We start from the raw sequence: 22,140 nt of genomic DNA, 5'->3' as shown, positions 1-22,140 counted from the left end.
GAGAGAGGGACTTGGTACTGGAATCAAATATTTATTTATGCTGGAAAACATCACGCAAAACAACCCTATTCTGCTGACACCCAGGACAACGTCTGCCTCGCCACAGCTGAGATGGCTTACGGCCTGGCCCAAACCCGTTTTCTTTCCTTCTTTGTAACGGAACACCAATTATATTCTGAGGGCAACTGCTCAGCCGAACGGCCACATTTCACAGCCCCCTCGTAGCCGGGGTAGCTACTGAGATATGAGCAGAAGCCACTTTGTAAGACATCTGGGAAAGCTCTGGTGCCATCTCTTCCAGCTTCCTACCTGGGCACCAGAAGGCAGCTCGTGGCCTTAGGAAATGTTAGAGATGGTGGAGGCAAACGCTAAAGGCGCTGGGGTGCCTCCTGGCTTCCTGCAGCTGCTACAGCAACTCTCTTCTGCCCACCTCCAGCCTCTTGCATATGTGAGAAAGAGAAAAAAAACTGTCAAGAACTGGGAAAGTCCAATATTTCACCCTACTCACAAGATAACAAGTTAGCCTGCCATGGTTTCAAGGAGTCTGGCAGAAGAAATGAGACTCCTGGGTCAGAGACAAAGGATTCTATTCCTCCCAGCATAGCAGGCAGCTCGAGCCTCATGGTCACAGCAGTTTCCTCTGCCCCACCCTGGCTACACCCCCAGCACCACGGAGGTAACCAGGGGCAGCCCACGTAGATTCTGTACACACAGTGGCACGGCATCACAGCTGAGGAACCCCCAAATTAGGACACCCGATTTTTTGTAACTGGCTGTGAACAAACCTGTCCAAACCTTACGTTGTAAAGAGACTTTATTTTTATTAACCTGCCCAGCAAACAAATCTTCCCTCTGCCCCAGGGGGAGACACTATCTCTAGCTTCCAAAGCTGTGTGCAACAAACATCTTGCAGAAGGCGCTCCACGACAAAAGCTGCCGGTACCTCTGCTCACAAAACATGCAGAAATGAGGAAGAGCCACGCAAAACCACCACCCAACAACAACCATCTATTTTGTTTAAGCCACTGTTATTTCCAGTTTGTTACCAGCCACTGAGTGGAACGCCTTGGCAGTTCTTCCAGTGGCTGCATCATCGTGTCATTTCCCTTTACAAAGAATAGAACGCTGGTCACATGACTCTCTTCCAGATTCAGAGGTCACATCAGGTAGAAGAAAGCACATGGGCTTACTCTGGAACCAGACTGCCCAGGTTCTGATCCCAATCTCACTGTTCATTAGCTGTGTGACTTATGCAAGTTACTCAACCTCTCTGTGCTTGGTTTTCTTATCTAAAAAGTAGGAATGATAAGAGCAGCTACCTCACAGTTGTGGTGAGAATGAAGAGTGTTAATACACACAAAGCATTAGGATAGTGCCTGGCGTAGTGAAATGTGAGCTGGGAGCAGAGGAGAGCAGAGTGGTCACAAGCAAATCCCAGCTCCACCACTGATGAGCCGCGTTTTGTGGGGTAAGCTCCTTAACCTCTTTAAAACGTCTTTATCTGCAAAGTAACATGCTCCCCTCGGAAAGCTGTGGGTATGAAAAGGGATAATGCATATAAAATGTATAGCACAATGGCCGGCACTGGGGCAAACCCTTCACAAAACAGCGGCTATTACTGCTATTGTTGTTCATTTTGTGTTGGACTTAAAATCTGTTCTTTAATCATTTAGAGACATCAGAAGACTTTTGTAACTCCTTACTTTATCACATGAATATTTTTAGTCAAACACTATTATATTTCTCTGATTGCAGACCACTTTAATCTTCTGGTTTCGTTCTGACAGAGATCAACTGGGGTCGTCCCAACCTCATCAAATTCTCAGTCAATTCAATTGCATCATAGAAAGATACAGGTCCTCAGAGCTAACCATTTTTATGCTTCTGAATCAGCGAAAATGATTTGGTCTTTCTTCTTTTAAAAGGTCTCTGAACTCCATTTGTTCTAAATAATACTTTCTAAGAAGGATCCAACTGCTAACTGAAAGCATTTCATTCCCCATATATTAAGTAAAAATGAGATCTGGAATTCCTCATCTACATTAAAATCCTCCAATGCTGTTCACATCTTTAATGTGACTCTAACATATTGAAACAATGTGAGAAATTTTTAAGTTGAAAGATTTTATACATTTTCTTAAAGTAAGATTGATCTGAAGTATTTTTTAAATACAACATTTACGAGAATGTCACTATAGAATTTCTTCCCTTCATCACATCTTTCTGACAGCTAAGAAAGGTCTCCTTCATACTTCTAAATCAAATCCTGTAATAAATGCACAATCTTGACTTGAGACAGGTTTATTACACAACCGAAACCCCCAGCAGTAAGCTTATAATTAAGTGGTAGTCTTAATAGACAGTGAGCTTGGGCATGTGTTCCAATTATGTGCAAAGATTTGAAAAGAGCTGACTGTTGGGTGACAGAAGGATTTCCAATTTCTTTAAGTGTTTGGGAGGATACTTCATCCTAGCAAGCTCACACACGTGCATCTCTATTCTTCACGCTTTTTCTGACATCGCTGGGCTGAATCCTCAAACTCACCAAAATAAATCTTGGGTTCCTTCTGTTAATATATTTTTCAACTTCAGGACTGTTAAAAAAAAAAAAAAAATCTCTGAAAAACAGTCCCAGGAGTTTTGAGGGTTACTGAGGCAGGGAGTCCAAGGAACAAAAATTATACCAGAGTCAGGCACAATTCAACAAGCATTTACGGCGGATGGATAGTGAATCACATATGAGGAGTTCTTCCTTTATCGTCTGGCAAACTCCTATTCATCCTCCTAGGAAGTCCAGGTGTCCTCCCTCTAGGGAGCCTTGATTTCCCTTAGCTCAGAGTGGAATAGGCATAGGCATCCATTCTGTGTCATCTCAAAGTGCCCTGAGCACATCTCAATCATTGCATTTATCCCTTTTAATGTATTTTTTAATTTTTATATTATTCATTTGTATCCTTGGTACTTACCATCTGACTTAGAGCACAGCAGGTGCTCACATAGGTTCTATAACAGTACCTACAAGAAAAGTCTTTAAGAAGATTAATGTAAGAAGAGAAAACAAGTTTGAGGTAAGGCATTGGTGAAACTGCAGTGCTACAGGTACGGCAGAAGCAGGTAGTGAAGGTATTGTATGCCACGTTATGGGCCAGGATGTGAAGAACAGTCAAATATCTACAGGGCACAGAGGGGTCATTTTTAAAAGGAGAGTAGGCTAGGTAGCACTACTGGGAATAGTGCGGACTTTAGCAAAATGAACAATGAAAAAGCCCACCGTGTGAAATTTCCTAATTTCTAAACAAGGCCCATCTTCAAGCGTAGCAGGATATGGCCACCAGTTTGAAACCTCTGAGAAATTGTATTTCCCAGTCCAGGTTCCAAGAGTGGTCTTCTCTGCTTATGCACTAGCAAAAAAAGGAAATGATCACTCATAAGCCTATAGGCCAAAAGAGCACGCATTTCTTCCATTTAATTAAGAAAAAGCCAATAATGAGGATTTTTAGCTCCAGCTAAGATAGGGTTAACAGAATCAGATTTACACTCCAACATTAAAAACCTAGAAAGCCAGCAAAATACATGAAAAAAAAAATGGTATGCAAATAATGGCAGCATAAGACTAAGAAGAGAAAGCCATACAATTGCACCTGCTGATTGCCTGAAAGCAATTTCCAGGCTGCAGTACTGGGACAAGGAATGCAAACAGAGCCTGGTGATCGCACAGACATGAGGAAAGGAAACCCAAAGTTGCAGAAGTCAAGGTGGCTAGAATTTAGGTGTCAAGCCATAAGAATGGAGGAAGCTGCAGAGAAAGACAGCTCCAGAGATTTGCTGAAGGGTCTTCAACTGAATACTGATAGGCATGTGCAGAAGAAACTATCCAAGGCCAAAAAAGAACCACTGGAAAAATGAAGGAAGAACTATTTCCAGAGCTTACACAGGGCTGGGAAGTTTATGTTCCCAACAGCCAGAGAGAAAAGGTTTCATAGTACAGAGGGTGTTGGGTAGAATCCTCAGAAGGATATCACACTAGTAGTGAAACTAAATTAGCCCTAGACTAATGGATACTCCCGTTCTGACTAAGCAATACCTAAAAGCAAGTCTCAAAAGGATTCAAGCGATTCCAAATAACTTAACAGTGTTTTGGAACAAAAATCCAGTTCTATTTAAAGGAATATAATAAAATCAATTCCAGCAAACAGCAACATAAAATTCACAATGTCCAGCAGGAATAAATAAACAGGTGGCATCTCTATAATTCCTAACAAGATAATGGATAATAAAGGAATGTGACGAGCAAAACTATGCCATGAAATTTGACAACTTAAACGGAATGGACAAGTTCCTTCAAAGATACAAAACCAGATATTACTCAAGAAGAAAGTGGTAACTTAAATAGCCCTACATCTACTGAAGAAGTTGAATTCATAGTTTAAAAATCTTTCAACAAGGGAAACTCCAGGCCGGATGGCTTCACTGGTGAATTCTATACGCTCTTCAAAAAAATACAAGAGAAGGTGATACATTCCAAGACATTTTAGAAAACCAGCATTACTCAGTTAACAAAACCAGCAAAGACACTATTTTAAAAAGAAAACTGCGTGCTTCCCTGGTGGCGCAGTGGTTGAGAGTTTGCCTGCCGATGCAGGAGACACGGGTTCGTGCCCCGGTCCAGGAAGATCCCACATGCCGCGGAGTGGCTGGGCCCGTGAGCCATGGCCACTGAGCCTGAGCGTCCAGAGCCTGTGCTCCGCAACGGGAGAGGCCACAACACTGAGAGGCCCATGTACCGCAAAAAAAGAAAAAAGAAAACTGCAATGTACATACATATCTCATGTACACAACTACCAAAAATTCTTTAAAATCTTAGAAAATTGAATCCAACAACATGTAAATCAAGTGGGGTTCATCCCAATAACGTAAGGTTGATTTAATTTTTGAAAAGCAATCAATGCAAGTCAATATATCAGCAGACTAACGATGAAAAAACATGATCTTCTCAAAAGATGCAGTGAAACATTTAACAAAATCCCACACCTGATATTCATGATAAAAAGTCTCCGCAAACTTGGAATAGAAGGGAATCTCTTTGACCTGATTAAAGGCACCTGTGGTAAACCTATAGCCAACAACATACGGAAATGCTGAAAGATTAAACCTTTAATCTTAACATCAAGAAAAAGGCAAGGATGTCTACTCTCATTGCTCCTAGCCTACATCATACTGGAGGTTCTTGCCATTCTAATACAAAAAAAAAAAACAAATAAAATGCATATGGATTGTAAAGGAAGAAGTAAAACTCTATTTATCATTAGACAACATGGCAGAAAATCCTAAGGAATCTACCAAAAATAACTACTAGAACTAATAACTGAGTTTAGAAAGGTTTCAAGATTCAAGGTCAATGTGCAATGACAATTCAAGGTCATTTAGATGTCCAGATACTAGCCCTGAACAAATGGAAATTGAAATCTTAAAAGTACTAATTAAAATAGCATCAAAATTATTAAATACTTTGGAATGAACTTAGGAATAAAACATTGCTAAGATAAATTAAAGAAGGCCTAAATAAACAGAAGGATAGACCATGTTCATGGATTGAAAGACTCAATATTGTTAAGATGTCAATTATCACCCAGTTGATCTATACATTCAATGTATTCCCAATCACATTCCTTACAGGAATTTTTTGTTTTGTTTTGTTTGTGTTTGTGTTTGTGTTTTTTTTGGGTTTTTTTTTTGTTTTTTTTTTTTGCGGTACGCGGGCCTCTCACCGCTGTGGCCTCTCCCGTTGCGGAGCACAGGCTCCGGACGCGCAGGCCCAGCGGCCATGGCTCACGGGCCCAGCCGCTCCGCGGCACGTGGGATCCTCCCGGACCGGGGCACGAACCCGCGTCCCCCGCATCGGCAGGCAGACCCCCAACCACTGCGCCACCAGGGAAGCCCTGTTTTTGTTTTTTTTTGCGGTACGCAGGCCTCTCACTGTTGTGGCCTCTCCCATTGCAGAGCACAGGCTCCGCACGCACAGGCTCAGCGGCCATGGCGCACAGGCCCAGCCGCTCTGCGGCATGTGGGATCTTCCCGGACCGGGGCACGAACCTGCGTCCCCTGCATTGGCAGGCGGATTCTCAACCACTGTGCCACCAGGGAAGCCCGGGAATTTTTATATAAATGAATAAGCCAATTCTAAAATTCATATGGAAATGCAGAGAACTAGAATAGCCAAAAAAATTTCTCAAAAGAACAATAGAGGATCTGCAGAATTTATTATAAATCTGCAGTAATCAAAACAGTATCATACTGGGCTCATAGTAGACATACAGGCCAATGAAGCAGAATAAGATATTCTCAGAATTAACTCACACATGTATAATCAATCGATTATCAGCAAATGTTCAATTCAATGGGGAAAATATAGTTTTTTCAACAAATGGTGCTAGAACAATCAGATGTCCACATTCAAAAAAAAAAGAACTTTGGGGAGACCTTCAAGATAGCGGAGGAGTAAGATGTGGAGATCACCTTCCTCCCTACATATACATCAGAAATACATCTACATGTGGAGCAACTCCTACAGAACACCTATTGAATGCTGGCAGAAGTCCTCAGACTTTCCAAAAGGCAAGAAACTGCCCACATACCTGGGTAGAGCAAAAGAAAAAAGAAAAAATAGAGACAAAAGAATAGGGATGGGACCTGCACCTCTGGGAGGGAGCCGTGAAGGAGGAAAAGTTTCCACACACTAGGAACCCCTTCACTGGTGGAGAGAGAGGGTGGGGGGAGGGGAAGCTTCAGAGCCATGGAGGAGGGAACAGCAACAGCGGTGCAGAGGGCAATGCAGAGAGATTCACGCACAGAGGATCAGTGCCGACCAGCAATCAGCAGCCCAAGAGGCTTGTCTGCACACCCGCTGGGGTGGGCGAGGGCTGGGGGCTGAGGCTCAGGCTTCGGTCGGATCAAAGGGAGAAGACTGGGGTTGGCTGCGTGAACACAGCCTGAAGGGGGCTAGTGCGCCGCAGCTAGCCAGAAGGGAGTCCGGGAAAAAGTCTGGAACTGCCTAAGACACAAGAGACCATTGTTTCGGGGTGCGCAAGGAGAGGGGATTCAGAGCACCACCTAAATGAGTTCCAGAGACAGGCGCGAGCCGCGGCTAACAGCGCGGACCCCAGAGACAGGCATGAGATGCTAAGGCTGCTGATGCCGCCACCAAGAAGCCTGTGTGCGAGCACAGGTCACTATCCACACCTCCCCTCCTGGGAGTCTCTGCAGCCCACCACTCGCCAGGGTCCCGTGACCCAGGGACAACTTCCCCGGGAGAACACACGGCGCGCCTCAGGCTGTTGCAATGTCACGCTGGCCTCTGCCGCCGCAGGCTCACCCCACATTCGTACCCCTCCCTCACCCCCAGCCTGAGTGAGCCAGAGCCCCTGAAGCAGCGGCTCCTTTAACCCCATCCTGTCTGAGCAGGAACAGACGCCCTCAGGTGACCTACACTCAGAGGCAGGTCCAAATCCAAACCTGAACCCGCGGAGCTGTGCGAACACAGAAGAGAAAGAGAAATCTCTCCCAGCAGCCTCACGAGCAGCAGATTAAATCTCCACAGTCAACTTGATGTACCCTGCATCTGTGGAACACCTGAATAGACAACGAATCATCTAAAATTGAGGAGGTGGACTTTGGGAGCAACGATATATTTTTTTCCCCTTTTTCTCTTTTTGTGAGTGTGTATGTGTATGCTTCTATGTGTGATTCTGTCTGTATAGCTTTGCTTTTACCATTTGTCCTAGGGGTCTGTCTGTCCTATTTTTCGTTTTTGTTTTTGTGGGGGTTTCTTAGTATTCTTTTTAGCACTTGTTATCATTGGTGGATTTGTTTTTTGGTGTGGTTGCTCAATCTTTCTTTTTTTTTATTACTTTAAAAAAATTTTTTTATAACTTTTTATTTTCATAACTTTATTTTATTTTATCTTCTTCTTTCTTTCTTTCTTTCTTTTTTTTCTCCCTTTTATTCTGAGCCGTGTGGATGACAGGCTCTTGGTGCTCCAGCCACACGTCAGGGCTGTGCCTCTGAGGTGGGAGAGCCAAGTTCAGGACACTGGTCCACAAGAGACCTCCCAACTCCACATAATACCAAACGGCAAAAATCTTCCACAGATCTCCATCTCAACACCAACACCCAGCTTCACTCAACGACCAGCAAGCTCCAGTGCTGCACACCCTATGCCAAACAACTAGCAAGACAGGAACACAACCCCACCCATTAGCAGAGAGGCTGCCTAAAATAATAATAAGGTCACAGACACCCCAAAACACGCCACCAGATGCGGCCCTTCCCACCAGAAAGACAAGATCCAGCCTTATCCACCAGAACACAGGCACCAGTTCCCTCCACCAGGAAGCGTACACAACCCATTGAACAAACCTTAGCCGCTGGGGGTAGACACCAAAAACAACAGGAACTATGAACTTGCAGCCTGTGAAAAGGAGACCCCAAACACAGTAAATTTAGCAAAATGAGAAGACAGAGAAACACATTGCAGGTGAAGGAGCAAGGTAACAACCCACCAGACCAAACAAATGAAGAGGAAACAGGCAGTCTACCCGAAAAAGAATTCAGAATAATGATAGTAAAGATGATCCAAAATCTTGGAAATAGAATGGAGAAAATACAAGAAATGTTTAACAAGGACCTAGAAGAACTAAAGAGCAAACAAACAGTGATGAACAACACAATAAATGAAATTAAAAATTCTCTAGAAGAGATCAATAGCAGAATAACTGAGGCAGAAGAACGGATAAGTGACCTGGAAGATAAAATAGTGGAAATAACTACTGCAGAGCAGAATAAAGAAAAAAGAATGAAAAGAACTGAGGACAGTCTCAGAGACCTCTGGGATAACATTAAACACACCAACATTCGAATTATAGGGGTCTCAGAAGAAGAAGAGAAAAAGAAAGGGACTGAGAAAATATTTGAAGAGATTATCGTTGAAAACTTCCCTAATATGGGAAAGGAAATAGTTAATCAAGTCCAGGAAGCACGGAGTCCCATACAGGACAAATGCAAGGAAAAACACACCAAGACACACATTAATCAAACTATCAAAAATTAAATACAAAGAAAAAATATTAAAAGCAGCAAGGGAAATACAACAAATAACATACAAGGGAATCCCCATAAGGTTAACAGCTGATCTTTCAGCAGAAACTCTGAAAGCCACAAGGGAGTGGCAGGACATATTTAAAGTGCTGAAAGGGAAAAACCTACAACTAAAATTACTCTACCCAGGAAGGATCTCATTCAGATTCGACGGAGAAATTAAAACCTTTACAGACAAGCAAAACCTAAGAGAATTCAGCACCACCAAACCAGGTTTACAACAAATGCTAAAGGAACTTCTCTAGGCAGGAAACACAGGAAGAGGAAAAGATGTACAATAACAAACCCAAAACAATTAAGAAAATGGTAATACGAATATACATATCAATAACTACCTTAAATATAAATGCATTAAATGCAAAAACCAAAAGACACAGACTGGCTAAATGGATACAAAAGCAAGACCCGTATATATCTTGTATACAAGAGACCCACTTCAGACCTAAGGACACATACAGACTGAAAGTGAGGGGATGGAAAAAGATATTCCATGCAAATGGAAATCAAAAGAAAGCTGGAGTAGCAAATCTCATATCAAACAAAATAGACTTTAAAACAAAGACTATTACAAGAGACAAGGACACTACATAATGATCAAGGGATCAATTGAAGATATAACAATTGTAAATATTTATGCACCCAACAGAGGAGCACCTCAATATGTATATAAGGCAAATACTAACAGCCATAAAAGGGGAAATCGACAGTAACACAATCATAGTAGGGGACTTTAACACCCCACTTTCACCAATGGGCAGATCATCCAAAATGAAAATAAAGAAAGAAACACAAACTTTAAATGACACATTAAACAAGATGGACTTAATTGATATTTATAGGACATTCCATCCAAAAACAACAGAATACACATTCTTCTCAAGTGTTCATGGAACATTCTCCAGGACAGATCATATCTTGGGTCACAAATCAAGCCTTGGTAAATTTAAGGAAACTGAAATCATATCAAGTACCTTTTCTGACCACAATGCTATGAGACTAGATATCAATTACAGGGAAAAATCTGTAAAAAATATAAAAACATGGAGACTAAAAAATATACTACTTAATAACCAAGAGATCACTGAAGAAATCAAAGAGGAAATCAAACAATACCTAGAAACAAATGACAATGAAAACACAACGACCCAAAACCTATGGGATGCAGCAAAAGCAGTTCTAAGAGGGAAGTTTATAGCAATACGATCCTACTTTAAGAAACAAGAAACATCTCATATAAACAACCTAACCTTACACCTAAAGCAGTTAGAGAAAGAAGAACAAAAATACCCAAAAGTTAGCAGAAGGAAAGAAATCATAAAGATCAGATGAGAAATAAATGAAAACGAAATGAAGAAAATGATAGCAAAGATCAATAAAACTAAAAGCTGGTTCTTTCAGAAGATAAACAAAATTGATAAACCATTAGCCAGACTCATCAAGAAAAAAAGGGAGACGACTCAAATCAATAGAATTAGATATGAAAAAGGAGAAGTAACAACTGACACTGCAGAAGTACAAAGGATCATGAGAGATTACTACAAGCAACTATATGCCAATAAAATGGACAATCTGGAAGAAATGGACAAATTCTTAGAAATGCACAGCCTTCCAAGACTGAACCAGGAAGAAGTAGAAAATATGAACAGACCAATCACAAGCACTGAAACTGAAACTGTGATTAAAATCTTCCAACAAACAAAAGCCCAGGACCAGATGGCTTCACAGGCAAATTCTATCAAACATTTAGAGAAGAGCTAACACCTATCCTTCTCAAACTCTTCCAAAATATAGCAGAGGGAGGAACACTCCCAAACTCATTCTACGAGGCCACCATCACCCTGATACCAAAACCAGACAAAGATGTCACAAAGAAAGAAAACTACAAGCCAATATCACTGACAAACACAGATGCAAAAATCATCAACAAAATACTAGCAAACAGAATCCAACAGCACATTAAAAGGATCATACAACATGATCAAGTGGGGTTTATCCCAAGAATGCAAGGATTCTTCAATATACGCAAATCAATCAACGTGATACACCATATTAACAAACTGAAGAATAAAAACCATATGATCATCTCAATAGATGCAGAAAAATCTTTCAACAAAATTCAACACCCATTTATGATAAAAACTCTCCAGAAAGTAGGCATAGAGGGAACTTTCCTCAACATAATAAAGGCCATATATGACAAACCCACAGCCAACGTCATCCTCAATGGTGAAAAACTGAAACCATTTCCACTAAGATCAGGAACAAGACAAGGTTGCCCACTCTCACCACTCTTATTCAACATAGCTTTGGAAGTTTTAGCCACAGCAATCAGAGAAGAAAAAGAAATACAAGGAATCCAAATCAGAAAAGAAGAAGCAAAGCTGTCACTGTTTGCAGATGACATGATACTATACATAGAGAATCCTAAAGATGCCACCAGAAAACTACTAGAGCTAATCAATGCATTTGGTAAAGTAGCAGGATACAAAATTAATGCACAGAAATCTCTTGCATTCCCATACACTAATGATGAAAAATCTGAAAGAGAAATTAACGAAACACTCCCATTTACCATTCTAACAAAAAGAATAACATACCTAGGAATAAACCTACCTAAGGAGACAAAAGACCTGTATGCAGAAAACTATAAGACACTGATGAAAGAAATTAAAGATGATACAAATAGATGGAGAGATATAACATGTTCTTGGATTGGAAGAATCAACATTGTGAAAATGACTATACTCCCCAAAGCAATCTACGGATTCAATGCAATCCCTATCAAACTACCACTGGCATTTTTCACAGAACTAGAACAAAAAATTTCACAATTTGTATGGAGACACAAAAGACCCCGAATAGTCAAAGCAATCTTGAGAAAGAAAAACGGAGCTGGAGGAATCAGACTCCCTGACTTCAGACTATACTACAAAGCTACAGTAACCAAGACAGTATGGTACTGGCATAAAAACAGAAATACAGATCAATGGAACAGGATAGAAAGCTCAGAGATAAACTCACGCACATATGGTCCCCTTATCTTTGACCAAGGAGGCAAGAATATACAATGGAGAAAAGACAGCCTCTTCAATAAGTGGTGCTGGGAAAACTGGACAGCTACATGTAAAAGAATGAAATTAGAACACTCCCTAACACCATACACAAAAATAAACTCAAAATGGATTAAAGACCTAAATGTAAGGCCAGACACTATAAAACTCTTAGAGGAAAACATAGGCAGAACACTCTATGACATAAATCACAGCAAGATCCTTTTTGACCCACCTCCTAGACAAATGGAAATAAATACAAAAATCAACAAATGGGACCTAATGAAACTTCAAAGCTTTTGCACAGCAAAGGAAACCATAAACAAGACCAAAAGACAACCCTCAGAATGGGAGAAAATATTTGCAAATGAAGCAAGTGATAAAGGATTAATCTCCAAAATATACAAGCAGCTCATGCAGTTCAATATCAAACAAACACCCCAATCCAAAAATGGGCAGAAGACCTAAACAGACATTTCTCCAAAGAAGATATACAGAGTGCCAACAAACACATGAAAGAATGCTCAACATCACTAATCATTAGAGAAATGCAAATCAAAACTACAATGAGATATCATCTCACACCAGTCAGAATGGCCATCATCAAAAAATCTACAAACAACAAATGCCAGAGAGGGTGTGGAGAAAAGGGAACCCTCTTGCACTGTTGGTGGGAATGTAAATTGATACAGCCACTATGGAGAACAGTATGGAGGTTCCTTAAAAAACTAAAAATAGAACTACCATACAACCCAGTAATCCCACTACTGGGCATATACCCTGAGAAAACCATAATTCAAAAAGAGTCATGTACCAAAATGTTCATTGCAGCACTATTACAATAGCCAGGACATGGAAGCAACCTAAATGTCCATCAACAGATGAATGGATAAAGAAGGTATGGCACATATATACAATGGAATATTACTCAGCCATAAAAAGAAACGAAATTGAGTTATTTGTAGTGTGGTGGATGGACCCAGAGTCTTTCATACAGAGTGAAGTAAGTCAGAAAGAGAAAAACAAATACCATATGTTAACACATATATATGGAATCTAAAAAAAAAAGGTCATGAAGAACCTAGGGGGCAAGACGGGAATAAAGATGCAGACCTACTAGAGAATGGACTTGAGGACATGGGGAGGGGGAGGGGTAAGCTGGGACAAAGTGAGAGAGTGGCATGGACACTACCAAATGTAAATAGATAGCTAGTGGGAAGCAGCCGCATAGCACAGGGAGATCAGCTTGGTGCTTTGTGACTACCTAGAGGGGTGGGATAGGGAGGGTGGGAGGGAGGGAGATGCAAGAGGGAAGAGATATGGGGACATATGTATAACTGATTCACTTTGTTATAAAACAGAAAGTAACACACCATTGTAAAGCAATTATACTCCAATAAAGATGTTAAAAAAAAAATGGGGGCTTCCCTGGTGGCGCAGTGGTTGAGAGTCTGCCTGCTGACGCAGGGGACACGGGTTCGTGCCCCGGTCCGGGAGGATCCCACATGCCACGGAGCAGCTGGGCCCGTGAGCTATGGCCGCTGAGCCTGCGCATCCGGGGCCTGTGCTCCGCAGCGGGCGAGGCCACAGCAGTGAGAGGCCCGCGTACCGAAAAAAAAAAAAAAAATGTAATTCACACCCACCAGAACTACTGAATCAGAATCGTCACTTTTACAATCTCCCCACTGTACTTGTGTACCCATGAATGGTTGAAAGGTACATTTCTACCTGGACATGTCTTTTCTGTCTGAGAAATACACACATTGTATCCAGTTTGATATAAATAAAACACTCAAAAATGAAAAAAAAAAAGGGGGGGTAAACAAGGGAGTAGACTGTCCAGCCCCAGAGAGTGGTCAAGAGAATTGTAACCACAACGAAAGAGGTGAACAGACTGATTATAGGACCCCTATCCCAAAATGGAACCCTAACAGGGCTGGTAAATAGAAAGACCACTGAGCATGAAGCCAGACAGACCTCAATTTAATTTCCAGCTAAGTGACAAGTTTAATTTCACTGAACCCCAATTTTATCCATTGTTGAATGGGGATGGTAAGACCTCCCAGCGTTGTAATGAGGTATAGATGAGATCAAAATGGTGCATCCCTGACACTTACTAGGGACTAATACATGCTCACTCTCCCTCTCGATACTGACTTTGAGTTCCAAAAACTTCTCTAATTAATGACACTCAGTGACAACCCTTAACACACACAGGCATAGGATTGGGGACAGACAGAGAGGGAGATACACGCCTCCAAATATCCAGACCAAAAAGAAAAAAAAATCTGAATCTGTTAGAAACAGCGAGAACTTCCAAAATTTCATAGCTAAGATGCACACAATTGTGAAAAATGTCATGATCCTACTTGCCCCAAATCAGAACTAAGTAATCAAAAAAAAAAAAAAAAAAAAAACCTTCTGGTAACTTTCTCCAGGGATAATGGTTTCTAGTGTCTAACACTTGGAGAGCAGCTTCTAATTGAGGAAACAGAGCCAACTCTGGCTGGTGCAAAAGATTCTGTTGAACAAGGGTGCAAATCAAGGTGAAACTTCTCCCCTTTCCTCGAAGCAGAGATAACTACACATAGAATACAGTGGTAACAGGCAGGTGGGACTATTATATTCTTTTAAAAATAGGGAACAGCAGGAGGTTGATAGCTCCTAGGTGAATGTGACAAGAACAGAAAGCACAATAGGATCTGAATCCATCCAACTGTCAAACTTGGTAATATTCTCATGAAATAAGTATTTTTAACAGAAGAATACATCTTCTCACCATCCCCGCTACCCACCTCATTTTCTCCTCTGGATATCCTCACCAACCACATCCTAACTGATCGCAACTGATCGGGATTTCAGTCCCTCCAAGGGCTACACTCCGGCCCAGCTCCCCGTATTTCAGGAATATGTGGTGTTCATGTAGATAGCACGTTCTTAATAGAATCTGGGAAGATGTTCTTTGGCAGAAAATGATTTCACAGTCATTTTTCATTATGATAGATGTGGTATTACAGCCGTTATAAAAAATTTCAAGCTGTGTAGCAGCTTTGTCACTAGTGTTATAAATCACTCACTCGTATATTAAAGTCTGTGGAAAGAAACTGAAGGAAAGGAGGGAAAAAAAACCTCATCTCCTATTTACAGACGAGGTATAATTTGGTATTACCCTTAAAGGTTCAAGGCAGCTTAGAGGATCTGTATTCAGTGCTTCCATGAGGATCAGGGGATCACATTCCATGACTGCTGACTGCTGGGGAAGGCACAGGCCATGCAGAGAGCAGTGAGCCAACATTTTCTGCTGTAAATCCTGGTGGCAAAGAGAAAGCCTGTGCTTCCAAGAGACAGAGGGCAGAGAAACCAACCACCATGTGCAAGATAAGCTGGTAGGGAAATTAATTAAGGATTAATAAATTACGTACGTTAGAAGCAACTCCATGCCACTAATGCAATTTATTTCATCCACATGGAAGTCTGTGTGTAGGATGGTCTATCTCTGTCTGCCTTTATAGGCAACTGCAGTATCTAATTATGTGCTATGATTTCCGTTGGGCTGAGAAGGTCCTAGTTTGGGGTATTCCAAATTTAAGGATGCCCTCTCTCTCTAAACCATATTGGATGTTTGACATTTTTAACACAATAGTATAGCCATGGCAGGGAGACGCAAAGACCAGGGATGGAGTTACACCCACCCTTTTTCTCTAGCCAAAGCACATACCTGAATTCAATGCACGCTGCTTTTAGCCCCCCTCACAAAGGTGGGATTCTTCATGATCACAATGGGCTGACACCTAATTTGGCTCCCTGGGGCGGGGTGGAGGGAATGACTGAGGGAATGTCCCCACAATCTGCAGCTAAGCCTCGAACCAGTGATTCTCAACCCAGAGGGGTTCTTCTCTCCAGGGGACATGTGACAATGTTTGGAGACATTTTTGATTGTCACAACCGCTTTCTCATATGTAGAGACTAGGGATGCCGCTATACATCCTACAATACACAAATTTCTCCTCATGAGAGATGCCTTCTCCAAGCACCAATAGAAAACAGCGACCCAGCACTCCATCCCTTTATCATGCTTTTTCAGTAACCTCTTCACTCTTCACAGTACCTAACATTCTGCCATATATTAATTTGTTTGCTTGTTATCTGAATCCGTGACTCCACTGTCACCTTCACAAGGGCAGACTTTTTAGTCACTAACTGCATCCCCAGGGCTTAAAGAGTTCCCAGCACATAGTAGTGGCTTAATGAATATGTATGGAATGAATGGAAGCTGGAGGAGAGGAAGGAGATGGGAAGAGGATGCGAAGGGAGCGAGGATCAAGAAAAGGGAAGAGGGGCTTCCCTGGTGGCGCAGTGGTTGAGAGTCCGCCTGCCGATGCAGGGGACATGGGTACGTGCCCCGGTCCGGGAAGATCCCACATGCCGCGGAGCGGCTGGGCCCGTGAGCCATGGCCGCTGAGCCTGCGCGTCCAGAGCCTGTGCTCCGCAATGGGAGAGGCCACAGCAATGAGAGGCCCACGTACCAGAAAAAAAAAAAAAGGGAAGAGGAGGAAAGGATGGAAGAGGAACGGCAGCGGCAGAAACAAGAAGCAGCGCCAAGCTACTGCAAGGCTCCAGGAGCAAGTCTCAGAGTCTGTCTCCCCTTCGCCTGTAACAGGACATCATTTCCCAGCTTCTGAAAGCAGAACCCTCCCTCTATCAGCTGCTCTGTCAGAAACGGAGGCCAAGCTAGTGCCCGACAGGATGGTGGGTCCTGGGAGACCCCACAGCAGCCCAGTGCAAAGGAAGGAAACTTCACCTCACTCTGCAAAGGGATGATGATCAAGATGCTTTGGTGTTCTCTTCCCCAGCTTCTCATTTAAGTAGTTACTGGTGGCTACAAGATATTCTAATACCACCACAAATGCCTGGCTGGGTTTTAGCTGTTTGCACAGTTGCATTTTCTGCTTGAATAGCTGGAACACAGAAATCGCAGTTAAGTTCAGTCATAAGCCTTGAAGAAACTGAATCCTTTAATCATGAAGAAAACTCCCTAGCTGAAGTAAACAAGCAGGTCTGAAACAGTTCTATACATCTAGGGTTTCACAATATTCTCAAAGGAGACATTTACAGAAATTATAAATACCTAAAACGATCCTTTGCTTTGGGGGCTTAGAGAGCCTCAACTCTAGTGAATGGAAGTAAAGCATAAAAATATATAAGACTTAATTGCAATAGAACACCTGCATAATCGATCATTTCAACACGACGGTGGTCTAAAATCATGATGTCTGAGGCTGTCAAACTGCATTGTGGGAAACAAATGGTAAAGCCTGTTTGGGTCAGACCCAGCCCCTCAAATATTTCTGCTGATTTTCCTGTTTGATTGGCTTTTGGTTGGTTGGTGGCCATGTCTGTCGTTGGTTTTCTGCCTCTTTTTTGTGGCTGAGACTTTTACAATGAATCTGCGTTTAGTAGAGCTTCAAGGCAGGTTGGGGGTACCAGATGCTTCTGTTCGGTGGTAATAGGAGGGGAGTGAATATGACAACACACGCAGAGGCTCATAACTGAGGTCCTATGTGATAAGAATAAACAGCTCTACCCCAGGGCAAATTTTGAATCCAGGAGCAGATGGAGGGACAGTTTCAAATCAGCCCACCTCTAAGTTAGTTTCATGCTACTCAGGATTTCCTTGGCTTTAAGAACTGTAAGCCAGAGATCAAAACCCTTTTGCCTCTGCCTCTGAATAACGCGGCAAATGGCATCTTGAAGCCAAAGCTGGATCATTACAGTCCGAAGAAGCAATATTAAAGTTGTAGACTTCACCCCACCCCCACCCCCCACCCCCCAAGGAAAGGCTCATTTCCTATTGAGAATTTTTACAGTTTCCATCGGACTCCTTAATAGTATCTAATTGATGGATTTCAATTACAAAGGAACAAAGAGTAAGCGCGGCTGCTCTTTACGGGCTGGAGATCATTCATATATCCTGGAAATCTTATCATTAGAGGAGGTCCAACCTTTGGCCCAAGTGAGGAATTTTACTCATCTACCCAGAATATGATTAAAAAGAAACCCAGAATAGAATGAGACAATTACTGCCGGGGCCAGCATGCACAGAATGGGTTTTAAATAAAGCATGAATTATTCTCAGCTATAGAGACCCTATTCAGGGAAAGCGGAGAGCCAGGGGGACAGTACAAAAAATAAAATAAAAACCTCTGCCCAGAGACCCCACGTTCAGTGCTCATCAATATTTAATTTCCTTGCTTCTCTTATCTTTCCATTCCTGCAGCCCTGCGTTCTCTTCAACTGAATGGCACTGGTGTCATATTTTAGACACCAACAAAAACTGCTAGGCTCACACTAACGGTGACCTATGACGCCAGTCAGTTCAGTAGGCAGTCATTGAGAGCCTACTGTGTGCTGGGCTCTGAGAATATGAAGATGGGGAAGACCCAAGTGCCAGCAATGATCAGGAATCCAACTCTGGAGCCAGGTCAAGGTCTTGCCCACTTTCTTACTCTGTGACATTGATATTATAAGTGCTAATATACGTAAAATACTTAGAATAGTGGCCAACTACATAGTCAACTCTCTATAATGTGAGCTTAACTATTATCTTTCTAAGAGGCCTCAGACTATGAAAAAAAGCAAGAACAATCATTCCAACCTTATGGGTGATACTGATCATTATGGGAGCTCTGAGAGCACTGAGGATGCCCTGAGTGAGAGGGAAGGAAGTCAGGCTGGAATAAGGAAAGATTTCCAATAAGAGATGGAATGTAATGGAAAATTTTTAAAAAGGAAGAAAAACCCAACTGGTAGCCAGCACCTCTTTACAAATGCCCGGTTCCTCCTTAGGAATGAGGGTTTTCTCGACTGTGCAATCCTTTCCTCAAGACTAAATACTTGAAATGTGCTAAGAGAATAGATCTTAAGTGTTCTCACCACATACACACAAAAAAGATGGAAACTATGTGAGGGCATGGAGGTGTTAATTAACTTGATTGTGGCAATCATTTCACAATGTCTACATATATTAAATCATCACGTTGTACAACTTTCAGAAATGGCATTGCACAACCTAAATATATACAATTTGTATTTGTCAGTCCTACCTCAATAAAGACAGGGAGGGGGCCTGGAGCCTAAAGCTGAGAATCGTATTTACGAGATAAGCTGATCCACCCTGCTCCAACTTCATCCAAAGGATATAGTGTATCTTCAGGCCTCTGCCAGTGCTGGCCCCAGGTAATACCACCAGTGGTTAAGAGTACGGCAAGGATGCGTGACAGCCAGGGGTTAAACCCTGGCTTTGCCACTTACTGGTTCTGAAAACTTGGATAAGTTACTTAAGCTTAAGGAAACTGATGACTCAATTTCCTTATGGATAAAACAGGGACCAAAACAGTCCCTACCTATGGGGTGGTTATGAGGATGAAATAAATAAATGCATGTAAAGCATTTAGACTAGTGTATGGCAGAGTGTGAGCCCCATATAAATAGCGATGGTGGTGACTGCTTTTTAAAACGACAGTGTCTCCAGGATCAGAAGTGGCAGTTTGGTTTCAAAACCTATTCACCATCCCAACTCTTTTTTTTTTAACAGTTTTAGGAGTTATAAGACACATACAGTAAAGTGCGTGTATTTAAAGAATAGTATCTGAGAGCTTTAACATATGTATACCCCTAAATCCACCACCACAATTAAAAGTTCCCTTTGTAATCTCTCCCCGAGTCATTCCCTTCTCTCCCCATCCCCCTGCAATCACTAACCTATGTTGTCACTATAGATTAGTTTGCATTTTATAGAATTTTATAGAAATGGAACCATCCAGTATGTACTCGTTTTGTGTCTGGTTTCTACTCAGCATAACCATCTTGAGATTCACGACTGTTGTAGTATGTATCAGTGGCTCATTGCTTTTTATTAATATTTTATGGTTGTTTATTCATTCACCTGTTGATAGACATTTGTGCTGTTTCTACTTCGGGCTATTATAAAGCTGCTATAAACATTCATGTGCAAGTCTTTTTATGAGTATGCATTCCTTTCTCTTGGGTAAATAGCTAAAAATAGCTCAATCATGGAGTATATGTATTTTTCACTTTTAAGAAACTCTCAAACGGCTTTCCAAAGTGATTGTGCCATTTTACACTCCCCCCAGTAGTGTATGAGAGTTTCAGTTCCTCCACATCTTCACCAACTCTTTGCTTGGTTAGTCTGTTTAATTTTAGCCACAGATGTGTAGTGGTATCAAAGTATGGTTTTAATTTGCATTTCCATATTCCACATGCATTTTTTCATGTGCTTACTTGCCATACAAGTAAGTAACCTTCTTTGGTGAAGGTTCTTTTCAAATCTTGGCCCATTTTTTAAACTGGGTTGTCTGATTTCTCATTAGTGAGTTTTGAGGGCTCTTTATATAATCTGGACATAAGTTCTTTATTAGATGTATCACTGAAAATACTGGCTTCCAGTGAGTTGCTTGTTTTTTCGTTCTCTTACCAGTGTCTTTTTAAAAGGATACTTTTTCCATTTTGATGAAGTTCAAGGTATCAACTTGTTCTTTATGGATCATACTATTGGTCTACTGTCTAAGAAATCCCTGCCTAACACAGGTCTCAGAGGGTTTCTCCTGGGGTTTTCCCCTAGAAGTTTTACAGTTTTCGGTTTTTCATTTAGACTTTTGATCCAGTTAAGTTAATTTTTACATGTGGTCAGTGGTATGGACCAAAGTTCATTTATTTACATATGGATATCCAATTATTTTTGCACCATTTGTTGAAAAGACTATTCTTTCTCCATTGAATTGGTTTTATCTCTTTGTCGAAACTCAGGTGTCATATAGGTGGGGGTCTATTTACGGGCTCTCTCTTCTCTTCCACTGATATATTCATCTATCTTTCTGACAGTCTTGATTACTATAGATCTGTAATAAGCCTTGAAATCAAGTAATACTAGACCGCCAACGTTTTCTTTTTCAGAGTTGTTTTAGATATTCTAGGTCCTTTGCACTTCCATATGAATTTTAGAATGAGCTTATTGATTTCTACAAAAATTCTGGCTGAGATTTTGATTTGGAATTAGATGGAATACACAGATAAATTTTGGGAGAATTCATATCTTAACAAAATTGAATCTTCCAACAATGAACATGGTGTATCTCTCCATTCATTTAGATGCTTAATTTAACCAGGAATATTTTATAGTTTTCATGTATAAGCCTTTCATGCATGTAGCTTCATAGGACTTTCACATTTATCAAATTTATCCCTAAGGGGGCTTCCCTGGTGGCGCAGTGGTTGAGAGTCCGCCTGCTGATGCAGGGGACACGGGTTCGTGCCCCAGTCCGGGAAGATCCCACATGCCGCGGAGCGGCTGGGCCTGTGAGCCATGGCCGCTGAGCCTGCGCGTCCGGAGCCTGTGCTCCGCAACGGGAGAGGCCACAACAGTGAGAGGCCCGCATACCGCAAAAAAAAAAAAAAAAAAAAAAATTTATCCCTAAGTGTTTCACATTTGTGATACTATGGTAAATTGTATTGCTTTTTAAATTGCAATTTCCAATTATATGCAGCAAGGATATAAAAATACAACTGATTTTTGTATATTGATCTCAAGCCTGCAAACTTGCTAAATTTATGTGCCAGCTGCCTTTTTGAAGATTTTGTTAAGATTCTACATAGAAGATCATGCTACCTGCAAACAAAGGCAGTTTTACACCTTCCTTTCCAATCTGGATGCTTTTTGTTTCTTTTTCTTGCCTTATTCCCCGGCTAGAAGCTTTAGTACAATGTTGGATGAAAGAGGTGACAGCACACATCTTTGTCTTATTTCTGATCTTGAGGAAAATCATTCAGTCTTTCACCCTAAGTATGCTGTTAACTATAAATTTTTGGTAGGTGTCCCATATTAGACTGAGGAAGTTCCTTCTATTCTGAACTTGCATCT

The sequence above is a fragment of the Aethalodelphis obliquidens genome, unplaced genomic scaffold (genome assembly GCF_003676395.1).
Source record: "Aethalodelphis obliquidens isolate GAN/ISIS:26980383/991018 unplaced genomic scaffold, ASM367639v1 scaffold57, whole genome shotgun sequence".
In the NCBI taxonomy this organism is placed as follows: domain Eukaryota; kingdom Metazoa; phylum Chordata; class Mammalia; order Artiodactyla; family Delphinidae; genus Aethalodelphis; species Aethalodelphis obliquidens.
The sequence above is the reverse complement of the archived record's forward strand: the minus strand, read 5'-3'. Positions refer to the sequence as shown.